General features: G+C 44.5%; 1 long non-coding RNA gene across 6 annotated transcripts in view; it reads right to left on the reverse strand.

Moving 5' to 3' along the window:
• Positions 1–19,272, reverse strand: part of LOC128332970 (uncharacterized) — an 89,964-nt gene that overhangs the window by 59,945 nt on the left and 10,747 nt on the right. Inside the window, exons 1-2 of one of the 6 annotated variants that reach the window (XR_008310798.1) lie at positions 15,383–15,397; positions 14,857–14,920 (exon numbers count right to left, since the gene is read on the reverse strand). The exons of 4 other annotated variants lie outside the window; for them this stretch is intronic. This is a non-coding gene — a long non-coding RNA (uncharacterized LOC128332970). Of the gene's footprint in view, positions 1–14,856; positions 14,921–15,382; positions 15,404–19,272 lie in introns of those variants that run through there. One more of the 6 variants, XR_008310801.1, reaches the window with a different exon arrangement.

Below are 19,272 nucleotides of genomic sequence, written 5' to 3' on the forward strand. Positions count from 1 at the left end.
TCCAAAGTTACAGATGTTGGGTTCAGAACTGCAAGAAGGGTGGAATAAGCCAACACTGGTGGTTTCAGACAAGACACGACCAATGCAAGCATCAGGCTAGCCAAACTACAGGAACCAGCGGTTCATCCGTTTCCCATGTTGTCTGAACCCACCCAACATATTAACTGCCCCTGAAGCTGTGTAAAATGCTGCTACAGATATTATTGGAAGAATCTAGCTCAAGGGTGGGCAAACTTGGCCCTCCAGCCAGGGGCGTATCTAGGGGTAGGGCAGGCAGGGCACATGCCCTGGGCGCCACTTGAAGGGGGGCGCCATTTTTAAAAATTATTTTTTTTAAAAAAAAATGGCCACTGAAAACAAAATGGCCACTGTGCATGCTCAAATGGCCTCTGTGAGGCCCCCATGCCAGGCCTCGCAGAGGCCATTTGAGCATGTGTGGCAGCCATTTTGTTTTCAGCAGTATATATATATATGTGTGTGTGTGTGTATATATATATATATATATATATATATATATATATATATACGCCACCACACATGCTCAAATGGTCCCTGCAAAGCCCTAGAGGCCAGCGAGGGGAGCGGGAACCTTTGCAGACCCACCCCACAGCCTTTAGGGGCTACAGGTATTTTTTGTTTTTGTTTTTTTAAATTAATATAATATAAGCCACTGTACACATATTCAGTTTGGCACTATGTACAGATAATCAGGGCTTGTGAATACTGAGCTGAAGCTTATGAGCTAGGATTGTATTCATTTGCTCTTACTTTGCTTCTTATGATAAGTGAGTTAAATGTGATGTCTTAATAATATGGCTATTAATGGTGAGTTTGTCTTTCAATCAGTGTGAAATCCTTAGTATTAAGGCCACTGGGAGTTTCTTGCTCTCTTTCTCTCATTTTAACGTCTTTCTGAAATACTAGAATATATTCCAAGCAGTGACACAGTTTACTCTGCATATCTTTTAATTATTTTCAGAGTAAATAGAGAAAAGTCAAATTCTCCATTTCTTTTAAAAACTTATGTAATAGTGATGCTACAATGCATAGTAGAGAATTAGACATTAGTTTTCCAAGTACACCTCCACATAGTATTTGGGTATTTCATGAGCCCCAGCATACTGAAATTTGTAGTTTTCTAAATTGTTTTTGAAAAATTAAAAGATTAACGAGCTTGACTTGTATTTTTCAGCTGATATTATGGTAAAGTTATCTGAAAGATGGGTGTTGGATGTTTGGACAAGGGGCGCAATTTCAGTGCTTGCCCTAGGCACTATTTTCCCTAGATACGCCTCTGCCTCTAGCTGTTGTTGAACTACAACTCCCATCATCCCCAGCCATGTGGCTAGGGAAGATGGGAGTTGTAGTTCAACAACAGCTGGAGGGCCAAGTTTGCCCAGCCCTGATCTAGCCCCTCAAAACAGTTTCACAGAATTTGAGACACTGAGATAATATCTAAAACAGCTTGTTGTGCAAGCTGTAAAGGAGCACAGACTCCTCCTCAACCCAACCTCCTGCTCAGAGCAAGAAACTGCACCATCCCTGACAGATGGCCCTCCAGCCTCTTAAAACCTCTGCTTAAAATCCTCTTTCTATTCAGAAATGGCCTATATCTGTGCTCATCACATTTTGGAATGACACACCAGAGGACGACATTGACAATATGTATCATCTTCTGTAGTTTGTTGACAGTGATTCATTTTAAATATTTCATAGAGAGATTTATTTATAATTGGCAGTGCCTAATTATTCAGTATTTGTTAAATTATAGCATTTGCAATGCTTGCAATACAGGGCACTATTTGTATTGGATATTATCTTTTGGATCAGCGTTATATACAAAAAATGAGTTTCAGAAAAGAGCTGTGAACCATCTAGCCACAAGCTTTCAGCACCTACCTAGGCCCTAATAAACCCAATTCTCTTCTCTATGTATTTATTATTTGGTAGTCTCCCATTACCATACTTTTCTCATCCAATGTCATTATAAGGTCTGCATCAACCTGCCACATCCTATATCTTCATTGTGTTTGGACTGTGCTGCATTTTTGAGGAGCTATGGGAGCCGACGACAGGCAAGATCCTGGTTCCCTCACCTCCCTTCCTTTCTTGACAGGGTTTTAGATTTGAACGTTCCCAATCCGTCAACCAAGAAGCCTGCTTGCTGTTCCTTACTGAATATGAAGACTGACTACCAAATGTCTACACATGGCTTCCCCCTAACAGAAGGATGTGTGGGCAAGTCTTTTGGAACACAAGCAAAGACTAGACAATCATCAAGAGATTGACAAAAAAAAATAGAGAAAGAAAAGAAATATGAGATAGATTCCAAAATGTTTCCTTCCCCCCGCCCCCCATACCCCTTTTCCAGGAAAGCTTCAGAAAAGAATGTTCCTGTTTGATCATCCCACACACAGAGCAGTTACACCAGCAAATAATTTGTGGTGCAAAAAGAGCAGAATAAATCTGTGGGGATACAAACTTCTAAACAGTAAAATACAAGGCATAATCTAGTCAAAGCAAAGTACTTCTGAGTCCCATTATTGGACTTGAAAGTACTAAACTGGCCAATATATGCCTTCAGTATCTACAGTTGCTTATACTATATGCAAATGCTGCCCAGATATTACCATGTCTGATCATAGGAACATAGGAAGCGGCCATATACTGAGTCAGACCATTGGTCCATCTAGCTCAGTATTGTCTACACAGACTGGCAGTGGCTTCTCCAAGGTTGCAGGCAGGAATCTCTCTCAGCCCTATCTTGGAGAAGCCAGGGAGGGAACTTGGAACCTTCTGCTCTTCCTGAGCAGCTTCATCCCCTGAGGGGAATATCTTGCAGTGCTCACATTTCTAGTCTCGCTTTCATATGCAACCAGGGTAGACCCTGCTTAGCTAAGGGGGCAAGTCATGCTGGCTACCACAAGATCTGCTCTCCTCTCCTTAGATCCTTTAAACCTAAACTTTAAAGGGTGTGGAAGAGATTATTAAGGAGGACAAGGAGATTGCAGAGAAGCTGAATGAATTCTTTGCATCTGTCTTCACAGTGGCAGCATATACCCTGACCATATACCCTTTCCAGAATTGAGCTTTTCAGATTTAGCGGCTGAAGAACTGCGCCACTTTGAAGTGATGAGAGAAGATGTTCTAAACTGTCCCGAAAAACTAAAAATTAACTAATTGCCAAGGCCAGATGGCATCACCCAAGAGTTATAAAGGAACTCAAATATCAAATTGCTGATCTCCTAGCAAAAATATGTAACTTGTCCCTACAATCAGGCTCTTTATCAGAGGACTGGAAAGTAGCCAATGACTCAGATTTTCAAAAAGGGATCGAGGTGGGATCCGAGAAATTACAGGCCAGTCAGCTTAACAGGTGCTGGTTAAATTGAAGGAAAGCAAACTTAAGGACAAAATTGTTACACATATAGAAGAAAAGGCCTTGCTGAACCAGCCTGGCTTCTGCAAGGGCAGGTCATGCCTCACTAACCTTTTGGAGTTCTTTGAGAGTGTCAACAGGCATGTGGATAAAGGTGATCCAGTTGACATAGTATACTTGGACTTCCAAAAAGCTTTTGACAAAGTTCCCCCAAAAAGGCACTTGAGTAAACTTAGCAGTCATGGGATAATGGGACAGGTTCGTGTGTGGATCTGGCATCTGGTTGAAGGACAGGAAACAGAGGATAGGAATAAATGGACAGCTTTCACAATGGAGGGAAGTAGGAAGTGGGGTACCCCAGGGATCAGTACTGGGACCAGTGCTCTTTAACTTGTTCATAAATGATCTAGAAGTTGGGTAAGCAGCGAGGTGGCCAAATTTGCAGATGACACTAAACTATTTAGGGTAGTGAAATCCACAAAAGATGGTGAGGAACTCCAAAAAGATCCCTCCAAACTGGGGGAGTGGGCGACAAAGTGGCAAATGCGGTTCCATGTAAGCAAGTGTAAAGTGATGCACATTGGGGCAACCCCCCACCCCCGCCCAACTTCACATATACACTGATTGGGTCTGAGCTGTCAGTGACTGATCAGGAGAGAGGTCTTGGGGTCATGGTGAACAGCTCATTGAAAGTGTTTACTCGGTGCATGGCAGATGTGAAAAAGGCTAATTCCATGCTAGGAGTCATTAGGAAGGGGACTGAAAATAAAACTGCTAATATTATAATGCCCTTATACAAATCTATGGTGTGGCCACATCTGGAGTACTGCCTACAGCTTTGGTCACCGTTTCTTAAGAAGGACATTGTAGAAATGGAAAAAGTGCAGAAGAGAGCAACCAAGATGATCAGGGGCCTGGAGCACCTTCCTTATGAGGCTAGGCTACAGCATCTAAGGCTATTTACCTTGGAAAAGAGGCAACTAAGGGGAGACATGATCGAGGTGTATAATATTATGCATGGAGTGGAGAGCCTGGACAGAGAGAGATTTCACACACACACACACACACACACACACACACACACACACACACACACACACACATCATTGGAAACAGGGATCATCCCATGAAACTGAAGGTTGGGAAACTTAGGACCAACAAGAGGAAGTACTTTTTCACACAGTGCATAATTAATCTATGGAATTCTTTGCCATGCAATGTGGTGATGGCCACTAGCTTGGATGGCTTTAAAAGGGGCTTAGACAGATTCATGGAGGACAGGTCTATCAGTGGCTACTAGTCTGGTGGCTGTAGGCCATCTCCAGCCTCATAGGCACGATGCCTCTCAATCCCAGTTGCAGAGGAGCAACAGCTGGAGAGAGGGCATGCACATACCTCTTGCCTATGGGCTCCCCAGAGTCATCTGGTGGGCCACTGTGTGAAACAGGACGCTGGACTAGACAGGCCTTTTGCCTGATCCAGCAGGGCTGTTCTTATGTTCTTAAGTGAAAGACCTTACTATTTATTATTATTAATTATTTACACAGTCATACAGGTGTTATTGACTGGCTTGTTTTATCCAGACATTGAGTCCTTCCTGCCTTGGGGCTATCTTTTAAACGAAAGGCGGTATAAAAATGCAAAAATAAATAAATAAATGACCTGAGATGGCTGGATTTTATTATCAATTATTATTATTTGATTTATTTGATTTCTATACTGTCCTTCCAAAAATGGCTCAGGGCGGCTTACACAGAGAAATAATACATAAATAAGATGGATCCCTGTCCCCAAAGGCCTCACCGTCTAAAAAGAAACATGAGATAGACACCAGCAACAGTCACTGGAGGCTCTGTGCTGGGGGTGGATAGGGCCAGTTAATCTCCCTCTGCTAAATAAAGAGAATCACCACATTAAAAGGTGCCTCTTTGCAAGTTAGCAGGGGAAACCAAGTTAGCAGCGGTTTACCAAGAAGGTAGGTCGGTTCAGTCTGGATTGATAATGGCACTTCAATCCATGGTTGTGCTACCACCACTCCGAGTTTATATTACTATATTACTAAGGAGGTAATATAACAAATATTCTTACAATGTGTTAAATTTAAAAATTCAACCTTTTATATGAAACTTGGGGCATGGAATCAATGTACGAAATTTGCAATATGTGTGTGTACAATCTGATTGCTATCATCCTACAGCAACTTATTTCCACCTAACTGTATAATGAGTTACAATTCTCTTCCGCACCCGCAGGATTGCACAGAACTATAAAAGAACACATATCTTGACAGTGGTGGCTCAAGGCCGCCTTGTGCCTGAGGTCGGGTGCCAAATGCCTTCTCCCCCTTGTGCATACTCTCCCCCGTCCCTTTTTTTAAAGCAGGGGGCCAAAGGGCAAATTGCCACCTTGCAGGTGCCGCAGTAATTTGCAGCATGAGGTTGACTGCCTTGCCTCACCTCATGGAAAGGCCGCCCTTGTATCTTGAATGCTGTATAGCCCTATGAATCCAAGTCTGGTGGTCAGAATAAGACTCACAGATTGGGTAGAATAGCAGAATTATAGAGTTGGAAGGGACCTTGGAGCTCTTCTATTCCAATCCCCCTGCTCAGTGCAGGAATATGCTACAACATACCTACCAAGCTGGTCTTCCAGCTTTAGAGAAAGGAGAGCTGGTCGTTCAGGCTGTAGTGAGGTGGAATTGTAATTCCTGGATGCCAGAGTCCTGCAAATAGTTAAAAGGAGGTCTATATGCAATGATGTTTTTAGGCCTTTTTGAGCTCTCTTTGGGGCAGCTCTTTTCTCTCTGGTGCTAGATCATACTCTTGGAACTTTCTGAGAGCAAACAGCTGACTTCAGAAATGCTACTTACTGAGCATGCTCCAGCAACTAGTTGTGGGAGAGAAGGGGAAAGGGACTGCTACACCCTGTCTTGGTGGCTTTAGGCATGGTGGTCTCTCTCCCCCACTCCCCTTGATAAGTACTGCTGCTGATAAAAGTGGTGACCACAGCATGGGTTACATGTGTAACACAGGAAGCTGACTTATACCAAGTCCAAACCATGGATCCCTCGAGCTCAGTATTGTCTACACTGACGGGCAGCAGCTCTCCAAGGGTTCAGGCATGATTCTCTCTCAACTCTGCCTGGAAATACCAAGGATTGAACCTCAGACCTTCTGCATGCAGGCAGATGCTCTACCACTGCGCATGCACTTGTTTGTTTGTTTTATGTAATGCTTCAAACAACTGGTCTCTATGCGGTGAACAAAAATGAAACACAGCAAGTAAAATTAAGAACAATTAAAACGTCAACAGTACAGTTAAAACATAAATTAAATTAAACACCTCCAAATTCCAAGATCGACAGAGAAGTCAGACCCCTCATCTCAGTGGGGAGTGCATTTCATAACTCAGGAACAGCTATTGAGAATGCCCATTATCAGGGTGGATTGGTTTAAATCATGGTTTAAATTGCCAAGGCTGGAGGGAACCTTGATTTAAATCATTAATTTAAATCAAGTTCCCCGTTGATGCATCTTCACATATTTCTTAAACAATGGTGCACATCTGATCTCTAAAACATGTAAATTTAGAACTCAGCAGAGTATTTACAACATCTAGGAAGGCATACTTGATGCAATTTTTTAAGATAATTTGATTTCTACCAATTTAGGAAATGGTGCATAATACCTGGTTTTTTTATATAATGGATACTTTTCTCAGTACCTGTGTCAAGCTGCTCTGTATCTCCTTGTTGGACTGCTGACATTTAACACATTTTCCTTTTTACCAAGGGAAGATGGTAAACATATTCTTCATTTCCTCAAAATATTCCCAGATGGGGGGTGTCTCCTGCACTCAGAAGTGGTGCCAGTTTTTCAGTATGTGGGGCAGAATGTGGGGCAATATAGGAAGATGTATACTGGATAATGCCTTCCTTTCTCCCTCCCCCCACTGTTTTTCTACTTCACCTCCTTTCCTGTACCGTGTCCGTTTCTAAGCTCCTCTGTCTTGGCCCAATCACAGCACAAAGGAACCACCCTATTATCCAGCTTGGATCTTCATACATGAAAAATAGGCTTAGAAACAGAAACTGAAAGCCCCAAAATTTTCCAAAAACAAGAGTTGCTATGCTAGAGTGATTTTTCATAAGATGGAACTGAAATGAATGCCCTAGTTTGATTGGTGGGTAACTCAATGTGCGGGACAAAGCATTAGTAATTCATTTTTAGGAAACTATAAGTGTTGTAGCATGTTTGTGGTGAGATTTAATTTTACTATGTTTTACACAAATATTAGAAATTCAGTATTTTATTTATTTTTAAAATGTTTTTAGTTAAATCCAATTTAAAATGTAAAAATCCAATTTTTAAAAAATCTTGGTTTCTCGCCCCCCCCCCCCCATTATGGAAACCTTCTCCTTGCTACCCCTGACCCCACCTAATAGGCAACTTTTCAGAATCCGTTTTCAAGATTTGGACATTGCGCTGGGGATTATGGGAGTTGTAGTCAAACAACAGCTGTGGACCCAAGTTTGAGAACCCCTGCCTTATTTAATCTTATTTATTGTTCAATTTATATACCTCCTTTCATAAAACTCATCCCAAGGTGGGATATCCCACCCTATCCCAAGCCTTACTGTGCTGGCTGTACAGATCCATGATGTGATTTCATTGACAGAAATACATACGTTTATTTCAATTGGTGAAGCTGTAGAGTTTCAGGCTGTCGAAGGACCATTTGAAGCAGCAGCATTTTCACCCGAATATGCTGCCCTCCTCATCGAAAAGTCATTTTGGATTTGAAAAAACTTTTTTAGTGCAGGATTTCCCATAATTAATCAGACTTTCAACATTTTCAGTGACATTTTATGGTATGGAGGTCACTGAAAATGAACTTGGAGTGGCAGGTGCCCGAGCTTTGCCTGGGGTCACTTCAGTCAAGTCCGTATAAACACAGGAAACGGCCTTATGCGGAGTCAAGGCACTGGTCTGTCTAGCCCAGTACTGTCTACACAGACTGGCAGCAAGCAACAATCCAAGGTTTCAGGCTGCTGGAGTCTTTCCCAGCCCTACCTAGAGATGCTGCCAGGGATTGAAGCTGGGACCGTTTGCATGTCAAGTGGAAGCTCTGCCACTGAGCTAAGGCCCTGTCCCCTTTTTTAAAAAGTCCTCTTTTAATTTTTGTACAATTTAAGTTTAGGTTAAGACGTCTGAAGGAAGTCTTCTTCCCTTTTATAGCTTCCCTAACTCTCCTTGGTATACATTCCAACTGAGCTTCTAGTATTGTGGCTTTAAATAAGTTCCATGCTTTCTGGAGTGACTTGACACTCCTGACTTTCCCTTTCAACTTCCTTTTTACCAGTCCCCTCATTTTTGAGAGGTTTCCTCTTCTGACGTCCAATGCATCTGTGTTGGACTTCCTTGACAATTCTCCACTTGCATATATGCTGAATTGGATCACACTATGGTCACTGCTACCCAATGGGTCTGCAACTGACATCTTGCATCAGGTCCTGGGCACCACTCAGGATTAAGTCCAATGTCGCCATCCCTCTGGTTGGTTCTGTGACTAACTGTTCTAAGGCATAGTCATTTAGCATGTCTAGAAATGTGGTACCTCTTTCATTACCTGAATGTGAATTTACCCAGTCAATGTGTGGGTAGTTGATGCCACCCATTATTACTGCCCTGTCTCTCTTTGATGCCTCTCTTATTTGCTTCTCCAACTCCAGGTCCCTCTCAGTGTTGTGATCCAGAGGGCGATAGCACGTCCCTAGAAACACATTTCCTTTCAGTCCACGTAATGTTACCCATAATGTCACTTGATCATCTAGGGGTGGATTAGGGGAGGGAAAAGCCACAAACTTGATCCCGACAGATGCGCAGAGCCTCCATTTGGGTCTGTGAACTCACCACCCAGACTATCAGTGCCGCCGTGGTCGCCACTATGAGGAAAGGGAGCTGGGTCCTCCAAGGTATCCCAGAATGCATTGTGCTCCCAAGTAGACAGGCAGCCCTCATTGCACCAGTAGCTCTCCTCTGCTTGGCCCCTCTAGCTGCAGCTTGGGATGGGCACAGAACTGCGGCTGGGCAGTTCGAAGGCGGCGGGGGTGCCTCTTTAAGGTCAGGGGAGAGTGCACTTACCCCTCCCGCCGCTTTCCCCCCGCCAGCGCTTGTTACTGTTGAAAGCCTTTGGGGTGGCGGCGGCAGCGTACCTCCCTGCCACCCCGTTGCCCTCCTTGGCCAGAAGTACCGGGCACACGTGCACCTGTCGTGTGCATGCAGACAGGAGCACACGCAATGGGCACACATGCACCTGGTACTTCCAGCAAAGGAGGGCAACAGGGCAGCAGGGAGGTGCACTGCCACCCCAAAGGCTTTTAACAGTAACGAGCAGAGGCAGGGGGAAAGCGGCAGGAGGGGCAAGTGCACCCTCCCCCACCATTAAAGTGGAAACCACCACCCCCCGTCGAACTTCGAACCAGCCCCGTGTTCCAACCTGTTCAGAGGCCCCTAAAAGGGCGTCTGAACAGGTTCATGCACATCCTTAGCTGTAGCATCCTCTGACAAGCATGGCTGCCAGGCTGCTGGAAGCTGCAGAGAAAAGGAAGAGCTGACACATGGGCAAACACTGAGGTACGATGGCTTTTCATTCTACCTCAGTAAAAACGCTAGTACAGGATGCAGGCTACCCACATTTGAGTGGGCTGAGTTGGAGGGCTTCCCGTGGGTTCTCACGGGCTGTACTAGCTGGGTTTGCTGCCTCCTAACCACCCATTCTTGGTAGTATGAACAGGCTCAGTGGGTTAGACACAGAAGATTTATTTAGCTGTGAACTGTCTAAATGACTCATTGCTCAAGCAATGATGCCCAGCTGAATATGTTTTTAGCCTACGTTCCAGTAGGCTTGAGATCACCTGGCATTCTTTGTGTGTGTCCCATCAACTTTGCAATGTCTGGACCAATATGAACCAAACTGGGTACAGCTGCAGGGACACAGAGAAACCTCAGCAGCATAGTTTGTGTTGATGTCATCCACTCCAATTCAAGATGGCAGACACATAAATGTTTGAGGGCCAAGTGGGCTAACTTGTGGGCCACCCAACCGATTTGGAAAAAAAAATGCTACAGCTGTAGGTACACACATAGGGACACTTCAATCGTGTTGTATTGTCATGTTGTCATCCAGCTCAATCCAGGATGGCAGATTTGAGGCACAAGAGGGCTAACCTGTGGACCACCTAACCAAACTGAACCATATTTAGTACAGGTATAGGGACACATAGGGATGGTTCAAGGGCGTAGTTTGTAATGTCATCCACCCTGATTCAAAATGGTGGATATGTGAACGTTTGAGGCACAATTGGGCTAACTTGTGAACCGCCTGACCGATTTGAACCAAATTTGGTACAGGTGTAGGAACACACAGGGACACCTCAACGGCATGGTTTGTGATGGTGTCATTAACCCTGACCCAAGATGGCGAACACATGAACATTTGAGACACAATTGGGCTAACTTTTAAACTGCCTAACCGATCTGAATCAAATTTGCTACAGCTGTAGGGACACATAGGTATGGCCAGAGGGTATAGTTTGCAATGATGTCATCTACCCTGATTCAAGATGGCAGACATGTGAACATTTGAGTTGCGATTCGGAACCGATTTGGACCAAGTTTGGTACAGCTGTAGGGAACATAAGGACACCTCAAACACATAGTTTGTGATGTCATCCACCCCAATTCAAGATGGCAGAGGCATGAATGTTTGCGGTGCAAGTGGGCTAACTTGTTAACTGCCTAACTGATATGGACCAAATTTCATTCAGTTGTAGGGAAAGTGAAAGTAGGCAGATCAGTTCTCAATAGAGTAACTTGTAGTTTAATCTGATCAGTGATACTCTCCCAAACAATGGCTGTATAACCCAAAATGTACTGGGATTGTGTGGATGCCTTTTTGCAAGTGAGTAAATCTGTGTACTTCTAATAGTCTTCTTTGTATCAAGATAAAAGGTTCTGGCACCATCATCTTTTCCGGCCTAGAATTCTGGACTGCACCAGACTATGCCACTGCAGTACTGAAGTCATATCCTTGAATGCTAACTACCACAGTATAAAACCCCCTCTACATCATTAATTAGCACATCAAGGAGAAAGATTTAGCATAGTCCCCTCTCTCATATGCTAATTCTACTACAGGCAAGGCGATTTTTAGGTGGAAGAATATTCAAAACTCTCTCTCTCTCTCTCTCTCTCTCTCTCTCTCTCTCTCTCACACACACACACACACACACACACACACACACACACACACACACACCAGTCCAGACTTCTACCACTTTAGTCTTCCACTTCATTCTATGGGCTGCTTCACATGTAATATGGCAAGTAAGTAGGAGGGGGCTGTCTGTTCCTGGCAGGTGCACACTCCTGGTACTGCTGCCTCTTGAGGCAGAGAGGTAACCTTGCAGTTGCAAACATGAATTGTCCCCTTTGCTAAGCAGGGTTCACCTTAGTTTGCATTTGTATGGGTGACTACATGTAACCGGTCTGGTGCAAGCTTTTCTCTTTGAGGGAAGAGGCTGTAGCTCAGTGGTAGAGGCATCTACTTGCAAGCAGAAGGTCCCAGGTTCCATTTCTGGCATCACCGGGTCGTCTACCCAAAAACATGGAGATCCACAACCAGTCAGCATAGACAATATGGAGCTAGAGCGACCAATAGTCTGACTTGGTATAAGGCCAAGCCATACCATTCCTATGTTACTTTTCTGTGATGTCTGAACCTGCCAATGTTGGGTGAAGAATTCCAGTAACCAACCACAGCCTAACATTCTCCACCCCATTTCAAATGTTAGCTACTAATACCGGGTGACTGTCAGGCAAAGGAGGGAACCCAACATTCTCTACCCAACATTGGCAGGTTCAGACATCATGGAACAGGTGGCAGTACGAGGAACAAGCGCCCGCTGGGAACAAGCGCCCTCAGTTTCCTTCCACTTATTTGCTACATTGCATGTGAAGCAGCTCTGTGTTACATATAGAGGTTGTTCTCACGATCAAAACTCACCCAACCTGGGGAGGGCTGGGAGGAAGACACAAGCCTTCCTGCCTTCCCCCACATGTCTGGCACTGTTCCCAGGTCTCCCAGCACTGCATGCCCACACAACTGGCATGTGAGTGCTCCAGGAGTGGCAAGGGGGCGGGGGAAAGCAGGATGCAGCCTCCTGCATCCCACAATGCACCACATGAGGATTGGGGGATATCCCCCCTGGTGGGCATTGTGATTGGGGATTATGGGAGTTGTAGTCCAACAACAGCTGAGGACCCATGGGCGGGATCCCCTCGCCATGAAACTCCATGGACTGATTTTCATGATCTTAATCACGGTAGGATAAGCACCCAGCCAGGGTAAGAGTCAACTGAGATCCCTCTTCTCCGAGGAGGGCCATCCTCTGTCTTCTCAAGAAACTGCCTTACAGCACCATCCGATGCATGATTACTTAGAAATAGATCAGCAGTCATGTGAACTTGCAGATCAAAATAGGAGAAGAGGAGAGCGATCATGTGAAAGGCAGAAGGTGGGTAGGACATTCTATCCCCAGCATTCCTACCATTCTGTCCCTATTTACCGAGGATGGATGAAATCTGTTCTACTGAGCTCCCACCTCCCACGCGATCACTCTCCCCACCTCCTACTTTGATCTGCAAGTTCACACAACTGCCGATCAGAAGCGCGCCCAGTTCTTTTGGCCTGGCTGGACACTCCTCCCACCTCAATTGGGGTCGTGAGAACAAGCCTCACAACTTGGAGGTACACCTTCCTCAATCAATGTCACCTACCACACATTAGTAATACAGCTGACCAATTTGCCAACAGTGTATGTGGGGAAGACCTACCACCTGATAAGGTCCACAATCTTTACTTCCGATCAGAATGGGTGGAATTAAAAAACCCATACCACATTTGCATTAATATAGACAAACAAGCAGATGTGGTAAATTAGCTGTCAGTATTCACCTTCAGGGGCCACTTAATGGCGCAGTGGGGAAATGACTTGCCTAGCGAGCAAGAGGTTGCTGGTTCAAATCCCCGCCAGTGTTTCCCAGAATATGGGAAACACCTATATTGGGCAGCAGCAATATAGGAAGGTGCTGAGAGGCATAATCTCATACTGCACAGGAGATGAACCACAGTGTGGTGTAGTGGTTAGAGTGATAGACTAGGACCGGGGAGACCCGAGTTCAAATCCCCATTCAGCCATGATACTTGCTGGGTGACTCTGGGCCAGTCACTTCTCTCTCAGTCTAACCTACTTCACAGGGTTGTTGTGAGGAGAAACTTAAGTATGTAGTACATCGCTCTGGGCTCCTTGGAGGAAGGGTGGGATATAAAATGTAAACTAAAAAAAAATGACAATAGTAACCCCCTCCTGTATTCTACCAAAGAAAACCACATGGCTCTGTGGTTACCAGGAGTCGACACTGACTTGAGGGCACAGCTTTACCTTTCTTCACCTCCAGTCCCCTCAGTTTGTACAGCAGCAGATGGACCCACATGGCTGTAACTGAACTTCGTTTGAGAAATGGTCTTGTGATGTCCCGCTCATGCATCTGAGCAGATTCAGATTGTCTTTCCTTTACGAGCCAAACTTCTGGGTTAAGACTGGCAGTTTATTACAAAGACGTTATAGATCAGGCCTGCACAACATAAAGCTCAGAGGCTGAGTCTGGCCAAATAAAAACAAAAACCATCTCATAATACAAAAGAACCTCGTTACTCACGGGGGTTCAATTCCTCACCTACTACCGCCAGTAACAGTACCATGATTAATGAGGCATTACAGCTATGGGGAGAGGGTTTGGGTTCCAAGGTGCAGGGGAAAATCAAAACAAATGCCCCAAACTGGCCCAGAACTTATTGTGGCATGCTCCGTGCAGTGTTCCCTCTAAGGCGTGTGCATGTGCTTGCGCTCGCACAATTTTTTATGTTCGCTCAGTTGAATTTAGATTCTGCTCAGGTTGAATCACAAAGGCCCCACTCTGAATATTTGTGTGCACACACTGCCTTGATACTGTCACCCAGAACAAAATTCATTCTGCACACAGGGGAAAAATGTGTCCAGGAATGCCTCTCCAAAGGAAGAAATGCCTCAAAAAACCATGAGGGGAAGTCCGGTGTTTTGAAGAAAGGAGCCAGAAAATGGCTCCTTGAGACAAACTGGAGGGTGGAAGTGACTTCCACGGTCACTTCCGGCCCTCTAGGAAGCATGGACATTTGAGTTTTAACCCTATTGTATCAGCAGATACCGGAAACGGATGTCTACTAGACACCCCACGGAACCGCGAATAGCAGTTCCGCGAATAACAAGGTTCTTCTGTATAAAAACAAATTGAACAGTTTAAAAGTAATTTCAGTTAAAAATCTGAGACTTCCCTCTTCTCCAAGGAGGGCCATGCTCTGTCTTCTCAAGAAACTACCTTGCAGCACCATCCAATGCATGATTACTTGGAACAGATCCCACAGCGTGCCTAGGATTGCAACCTGAAAGTAATAGTGAATTAGGGAGAGGAGAGGACTTGGCATTTGTTTGAGGCTGGCATGCACTCGATGAGCAAGGACAGGGCCTGTTTTCTGGCCACCATTCTTAGTTAAAATTGTGGGTCCCTGAACAAAGGGGAAAGATCTGCAGATAACAAATACTTTCATTAACATCTTTAATAATTCACTTTAATGTAATATTGCACTGGAAATATTAGCCGCCCAGAGACGTAAGTTTGGACGGGGTATAAATTTAATAAATAAGTAACAAATAAAATAAAATTGACCCTAGCCCCCTGCACATCACGTCATGGTTGGTTCCTGCCCACCAGGGCATTTGAATTGTGCACTCTTGGTACGGAGGTTTGAACAACACTGAGGGGACAAAACTTTTAAGAGGAAGTCACATGTTATCTGATAGCACATGTTAACTATGTCAGGCCACATCCGACTTGATTTGCTTACCGGCTTGCACGGGCGTAATGCCAACAGCGTGAGGCCTACTGAATGGCACGGAGATGTAGCCCCTATGCAAAGAAGGCCAAGTGGTTGCTGTGGCAACAGGACAAAGTTCTGCAGCACAGGGGACGGGCACTCGTGCTCTCCTGTCTTCCACTGGAAATTAATAGTAGTTAGACCCACTAAGTGCCTTTTCAGCCTTAGAAATCGAGCCTGCTGAGTTGCCACCTGGCCTGTTTTACACTTACCCAGCAAGCCTTTTTTTTTCCTGCCTCTCACAAAGTGTTTCTTCTAGGTCAGTTTTGTTGCAAGTCAACAGACAATTGAAGAGATGCATATATTTAAATCAATTAACACTTGCAAATGAGCAGGACTGGGGATTTTTTGCCTCATCTAGGAAAAATGGCAAGACTCCCATTCTCAAGAGAGATCAGCTTGCCCAAGGTCTTATAGGCAATCTGCAGGGATTTTTGAATCCTAGGCCAGTTTGGAAACAGCAGAACTTCCTTTCCAAGGAAAGAGCAAGAGGTGAGAGAAGCTGATAAGACGTAATTAGACAAAATTGGCAGTGTCAGTTATTTCTCATTCCCTCACTCCAGGCATAGTTCTGTGCCAGTTTCCTTAGGTCTTAAACTTGGAAAGCATCTGGAGGAGGAATATAAAGTAATATAACGAACTTACGGATTATTTCAGTGTGGAAGATGACGTAGAACATAGGAACAATCCCCAGCACAGTACCTCCAGTGACTGTTGCTGGTGTCTAACTTATGTTTCTTTTTAGACTGGGAGCCCTTTGGGGACAGGGATCCATCTTATTTATTTATTATTTCTCTGTGTAAACCGCCCAGAGCCATTTTTAGAAGGGCGGTATAGAAATCAAATAAATAAATAATAATAGGAAGCCGCCATATACTGAGTCAGACCATTGGTCCACCTAGCTCAGTATTGTCTTCACAGACTGGCAGCGGCTCTCCAAGGTTGCAGGCAGGAGTCTCTCTCAGCCCTATATCGGAGAAGCCAGGGAGGGAACTTGAGACCTTCTGCTCTTCCCAGAGTGGCGGCTCCATCCCCTAAGGGGAATATCTTACGGTGCTCACACATCAAGTCTCCCATTCAAATGCAACCAGGGTGGATCCTGCTTAGCTAAGGGGACAAGCCATGCTTGGTACCACAAATGTTTGTTAAAGTGAAGTCAGTCAGCTAAACAGGCTTTGAGCCGATTCTCACATTTGTTTGCAGAGATTCATCCTTGCTAATGAAGGTATTTAAAGCAACATAAAAATGGCTGGGTGATAACATAATTTTAGCCTCAATCCATGTGTCAAGTAGCATAATTTTAGCCTCAATCCATGTGTCAAGTAGTTACTTCTGGATAAATCATTTTATTTCCTAACAATTCCAGATGACCAAATTTAATTCACAATATACCGTATTTACTTGAGTACAAGACAACTCTGAATTTAAGATGAGCCTCTTAAAAAAACTAGAGGCTAAACACAGGCCATACCGCTATTTAGCCAAAAGAAAGAGGACTCTGAATTTAAGATGACCCGCTGATTTCTAAAATCAAAGAACCTGGGGGCGGGGGGACTAGTCTTAGATTCAGGTAAATGCAGTCTTGATTCAATTTGCTTATTTATGCAAAGACTTCTGACCTGTCTTTTTCTTATGAAAGAGGTCCAAAGGGGGGAACAAAATCAAGTTAAGAGTTCATCCATAAGTAGGTTTTGCATCCTCTCTGACGAAAAATAGGGGCAGACATTCAGAGTAGGCTAACGTGCAGTTCAGAACTTCCTGCATTGCTGCATGTATCTGAAGCAACACCTGCAGAGTTGTGCAAGAGTACTCGTGCACTAATACTTAAAACTACACAATCACAGTTGCACAATGCTAAGTCCATTATCTCTAACAGACATAGTGCTGCACAAGTACAGTTGTGCAATATTAACTATAAGTGCAAGAGAGTGCACTCTTACACAACACAGCAGGTGTTGCTTTAGATACCCACATCAGCATGGTAACTGAGCAAAGAGACATCTTTTGAAGTGGTGGTTCTCTTCTATTTAGCAGGGGGAGAGCAACTGTTCCCATCTAACCCCAGCACAACATCCCTCCAATGGCTGTTACTGGTAACTGCCTTATGTTACTTTTTAGATTGCGATCCCTTTAGGGACCGTCTTATTTATGTATTTATTTTTCTATGTAAACTGCTTTGAGAATTTTGGTTAAAGAGCGGTATATAAATATTTTTAGTAGCGGCAGCAGCATGGACAGTTCAGAACCACCTGTGTTTGCCTGCACTGAATGTCTACCAGGATGGGAAAGTAGTTGCATAGTTAGGGCAAATCCTTAATAGTCACCGTACAGATGAAAACCCCACAGGCAGAAAGGTTCATTGACTGACATGAGGAGGGAAATTACTAAACATTGTGAAATTAAAAGGACAAGTAGGCACTGCCTAACGTCCTTTAAATTTCAGCAGGACCACTCCGAGTAATGAAAGGTATGAACAAGAGCCTCATTATTAATTTAGACCCGGGGTTCCCAGCCTTTTAAAACAAGTGTCCCCTTCTGTGGCAAATCTTCAGTTAGGAAGACAGGCTGTTACAGTCACTGGATCACATCCACACAGTTACTCATAAGGAGTCTTACTGAAGTTGATGGGACAAGTTTTACTAATTTTCTGAAGCCTGTCAGACCGAGGGGAGGGGTACTCCAAGCTTCAGCACATGGTCAGCCAATCTTCCCTCCTCTTCTGCAACAGATATACATCACTGAGGATGTGTCAGCTTCAAGCCAGTGATCTTCAGGTGGGGAATAAACAGTGCAGCTGCAGTGTGGGGAGGCAGGAGAGCTCCAAGTACCCCTAGGGATACCTGCTGGCAACCCCTGATTTAGACGACGTACGGTAGTAGAAGTTTCCCATCCTAGTTCATCCCTCTCTACCTTGGGAGAAAAAAAGTGCCCCTGTGTGGTAAATGGGTTTAAAGGTGCCATTTCTCTCCATGGGAGGATCCAAGTACTGGCTAACATCCGCACTTACACTTCACTAGTGCAAGAGACAGTATGTAGTAGTGTCGCTCTCAAGTAGCGGAGTGGCTGCTCAAAGCTGCTCAATCTTGTGCAAGGATAGCGGATAGCTTTGCATCATTCCCTGCAACATAAATGAACTGAGGAAGAATTTTCACAGTACAAAAAGCACCATAGAGGGTGCAACAGTACTTTGGAACTAACTAGCACAACATCTTTGCACTAGTGCACATGTTTGCACTAGCATAGAGTAAATGTGGATGTCAGCAATTACTTATATTTAGTAGATTGGTAATATACTGGTTTTCCACCAAAAAACACACAACAACAACAACAACCAAGAGTCAGCTTACAAATATGTTTGAATAAATGTAAGATAATGGTTGCCTTGGCCTTAGCAGTAGGGCAAATAATAAGAGTCAGCGTGGTACAGTGGTGACAGCCAACAACCTAGATGGCTTTAAGAAGGGTTTGGATAACTTCATGGAGGAGAGGTCTATCAATGGCTACTAGTCGGAGGGCTATAGGCCACCTCCAGACTCAAAGGCAGGATGCTTTTAGGTACCAGTTGCAGGAGTGTAACAGCAGGAGAGAGGGCATGCTCTCAACTCCTGCCTGTAGGCTTCCAGCAGCATCTGGTGGGCTACTGTGGGAAACAGGATGCTGGATTAGTTGGGCCTCGGGCCTGATCCAGCAGGGCTGTTCTTATGTTAGAGTGTTGGTCTAGGATCGGGGAGAGCCGAGTTCAAATCCCATTCAACTGTAAAACTCACTGGGTGACTCTGGGCTAGTAACCTATCTCTCAACCTAGCCCACCTCACAGGGTTGTTGTGAGGATAACCATAACCATGTTCACTGCTCTGGGC

This window comes from Hemicordylus capensis, chromosome 1 (genome assembly GCF_027244095.1).
Source record: "Hemicordylus capensis ecotype Gifberg chromosome 1, rHemCap1.1.pri, whole genome shotgun sequence".
NCBI classification, from domain to species: Eukaryota; Metazoa; Chordata; class Lepidosauria; order Squamata; family Cordylidae; genus Hemicordylus; species Hemicordylus capensis.